Source organism: Coenobita brevimanus, chromosome 37 (genome assembly GCF_032717465.1).
Source record: "Coenobita brevimanus isolate Jiangsu-jjx chromosome 37, ASM3271746v2, whole genome shotgun sequence".
NCBI classification, from domain to species: Eukaryota; Metazoa; Arthropoda; class Malacostraca; order Decapoda; family Coenobitidae; genus Coenobita; species Coenobita brevimanus.
The window spans coordinates 9,447,554-9,452,063 of NC_136990.1; positions in this window are offsets into that span (position 1 = coordinate 9,447,554).

The window sequence follows — 4,510 nt, forward strand, 5'->3', positions numbered from 1 at the left end:
ACATAAATATCAACTACACCTCATTCATGCTAATTCATGCGGTTGGTTCTACTCCCCTGTCCAGCCTCAGTCCCTTCATCATCAAGAAGGAGATTGACAGGTGTGCTGGTGAGGTAGAACAAGTGAAAAAACTTGCAATTGGAGACCTCCTTGTAAAGACTCTCAACTCCTCTCAGGTTAAGGACTTGCTGAAGCTGCGCAAGTTTCACTGCAATGATGTCGAGACCAAGATCCCAACCTCCATGAATTCCTGGAAGGGTGTTATCACTTGCAGGGTTCTCATGGTGATGAGTGAGGAAGAGATCATACAGGAACTTGCTCAGCAAGATGTCATTGATGCCCGGTTCATTACTAGATTTTCCAAAGGCATAAGGACGAAGACGGCCACTATTGTTTTGACTTTTGGCAAAGTTTCACTCCCGGCACATGTCAGGGTTGGTTACAAAATTGTTAATGTCAGGCCATACATCCCCAACCCACTCCGTTGTTTAAAGTGTCAATAATATGGGCACGGTGCTAAGACTTGTTAGGCTTCACAGTCAGTGTGTGGCAAATGTGCAACACAGGGTCACGATGCTGAGCAATGCACATCAGAGACTATCTGTTGCTTTCACTGTAAGGGTGCTCACTCCACTTCCTCTAAGGATGGTCCCAAGTGGAAGGAGGAGAAAGAGGGTTGCACAGTGAAAGCAACTGAAGGCATATCCTTTTACGATGCTAGGAAGAAGGTGAAGGAGCTGCATGCAACTCCCAAACCTAATGTCTCCTATGCATTGGCGGTTGTGTCCCGTCCCATGATGTGTACTGCGGAGACACAGACTGACCTTACCATTGCTTCCCATACCACTCACCGTACCTCTAAGTCTTGCACCCCTGTACGTTCCAACTCTCTTACAGACATCCCTGTCGCTACTTCCTACTCTCAGGCTGCCGCTGCTCTGACAAGTTTGATAAGATAAGATAAATTTGACCACCCTCACAAAACCGTCACGTCCTCATGTCCTTCCTGCTCCTGGTCCAGCGAGGGAGAGAAAGAACATCTCTTCCTCGGTGGAATCTGGGAGCCTAGTTATTGACGAAAATATGGAGGTTTCTGTCAGCAAACACCGGGAAAGGTCCCCTGGTAGCCACTTGCCTGGTCGCTGGAGGCATAAGAAAACTAAACACACTGGCCACCCTCGTAAATCTTAAACCGCCGCATTCATTGTATTACAGTGGAATTGTAGAGGTACTGGGAATAAATTACAAAATATAGCAATCTTGCTTTCACTACACAGGCCAGACGTTGTTTGTTTACAGGAGACACACCTGGAGGAATGTCCTGATCCTCCATAGTTCAAACACTACCACTCGTATAGAAGATGTGAAGGTCACGGAGTTGCCATATACACACACAAATCACACCCACAAATGGAAGTGATTCTAAATTCTGCCCTGGAAGCTGCCGCGTGCAGAATAAAATTTAATAACACGTATCTGTCTATTTGCTCTCTGTACTGTCCTCCACATGGCATCATTGATAGTGATGCTTTAAATTCACCATTTGAACACCTTCTTGGGAATAAGTTAGTGCTGGGTGACTTTAACGCTCATCACTATCAATGGGGTAGCTTGAGGATCAATGGTCGTGGGGAACAAGTAGCCGACCTAATACTACGGTCCAACCTCTGTCTTCTGAATGATGGTAGAGCGACTCGTGTAGATGATCGTACTGGTAACTTTTCGGCTATTGACATATCTTTGGCCTCCCCTGTAATACATCAAGATTTCTTGTGGGACCCATATGACGACTCCTTGGGAAGTGATCATTTACCCATCTGTCTTTCTTATACACGAGACATCGTTTCGGACCCTCCAGCTCAAAAATTTAACTATAAGAAGGCAGACTGGGGATCCTTCTCAAGGATCACCAATTTAGATATATCTGGGGAGACCATAGATGTTAAGGTTGAAAATTTAACCAAATCCATATTACACGCAGCTGAGGCTGCTATTCCCAAGACTTCTACAGTTCATGCAAAGCATAGAGCACATTAGGTGGTGGCTCAATCGGTAGAGAGGTGGCCTGCAGTCCTTACGGACCCAGGTTCGAATCCCGGCTGGGGCAGGGAACAGTTTAAGGATTTGAATTTCATTAAATCAGGCTTTACTGATCTACCAGAAGACCCGCCGACATGTCGTAAAAATACCCCCGCTAATACCAATACACCAGTCCTGTACGAGACAGCCCTAGCATGAATTCAATATGGACGGTGGGTGTTAGCGCCGAAATGGTGACATGTAGAGGTATATGGTATGTAGGAGGACTGCTGGGCCTTGATAACAGGCTGTGAAGCCTATGCCCAGAGTCGGACACATAAAAAAGAAAGAAAAAAAAAAACATTGGTGGACGCTGGATTGCCGACAAGCATTAAGAAAACGCAATAAGAGATATAGGATTTTTAATAGTCAGCCCACTGAGGAAAATTTCATTGCATACAAAAAGGCACGGGCTGAGGCAAGGAGAATAATAAGAAGGGCCAAACGTGACTCCTGGCAGTCCTTTGTGTCCACGGTGACCCGTACTACACCATTAAGTAAAGTCTGGTCCACTATTATAATATTAAATAATAAAGGCCCATACTTCCCTATCACCACCCTGCAGGTGAACAACACCATTTATGACGAGCCCGTGGACGTTGCTAACATCCTCGCCAGGAGTTTTTCTCATGTTAGTAGCTCAGCCAATTATGATCCGCGCTTTCAACATCATATACGCATGGTTGAGCTACAGATAATAGACATTGCCACAGAAGACGTAGACTTCCCGTACAACCAAGAGTTTACGCTAGATGAACTGCTCCTTGCCCTTAAATCCTGTAAAGACACCAGCCCTGGACCAGACACCATCACGTACGGTATGATCCAGCATCTTAATCAGGACAACCCGATTAAGATGTTAGCATTGTACAATGAGATTTGGGCATCTCGAATGTTCCCAGACTCATGGCCCTTTGCGCACGTCGTACCGATACCCAAAGAGGCTGGTCATCTTATGAATCCCACTTCATTTCGTCCTATTGTGTTGACTTCTTGTCTATGGAACAAATGGTAAACAATAGGCTTCTTTTTGTTTTAGAGTCGAAGAATTTGTTAAATGATCAACACTGTGGCTTCCGTAAATACAGGAGTTCACTATATCATTTAATGAATTTGGAGCATTGTATTTCAGATGCATTTGCCAATAAAGAATTCATGATAGGGGTGTTTTTGGACATCCATAAGGCCTATGACATGACATGGCGACACGGTATACTAATGAAGCTCTATGCTTATGGTTTAAGAGGGAATTTGGCTATTTTTATTTCAAATTTCTTAAGGGACAGGACTTTCTCTGTCAATTGCCCCATAACATAACATAGGATATATTTAGCCATTATGATCAATGATATTCTGTCATCAGCTCCCATCCCGAGGAATCTTAAATACTTACTCTACACTGACGATTGTGCAATATGGCACTCTTCTCATAATGCACAATTTTCGACTGGGCGGATTCAAGCAGCCCTTGATTCCTTCCACCAATGGGCCTTGCAGTGGGGATTTAAGTTTTCCATCTCTAAGTGTGCCGCTGTAGTTTTTACGACTCGTAACATACCTAATTTGTGCTTAACTTTGGATAATCAGGAGGTACCTTTTAAAAATTTTATAAAGTTTTTGGGAATACATTTTGATCATCATTTGAACGTCAAAATTCATGTTAATAATTTGATTGCTCGTTGTGATAAACCTTTAACCCGCCACGTCCCGTCGATGTATGGGTACATTGCAACATTTTGCATTTGCCAGTCCCGATTACGTACTGGTACGTCGTGCAATTGCAAGGTCCCTAATTTGCACAATTTTCAATTTTTGTGCGTGATTTTTCATACGTATACACAGGACACCTTCCTCTATTCCTCTACAAGATGCCAAGCAGGGACAATGCCTTACACCGCATAACCTCCCCCTCTCCCCCGCACGCCATTGTCTCAGCAATTCACATGTTACCAGTGGCCTGGCCAATAAAGACATTCAGGGCCAGAGTGATTCCCCAATCAATGACAATGTGGAGGACAAAGTTTGCATAGCATTAGAGGAAGAAACAGTCAGAAATGATGATCAGGTAATGTGGCAAAAGAAAGTCAGGTATGGTGATGAGTTAGTGAGTGAAACAATGCTTATAATGCCTATATTACTGTTTGAAAACCAATATACTCTCGTACTACATATAAATTCGTACCAAGTAAATAAATAAATACCATTTATGAGTGGTGTGAAATAGTTACCCTCCCATAGAACTCATTTTCTTTGGTGCCAGCCTGTTAGAAAACCCAGTCAGGTAAGGAGGTACTGCTACCTGGATCGAGTATTTTAAACCTCAGGTGAGCGATTTCTCTATGAAATTTCAATGTTTCTCACCAAAAGCGGAGGTTTTAGCCAAAAAAAAAAATCAAAAATACCCCGGGATTGGGGGGTGTCAGAGGTGCGA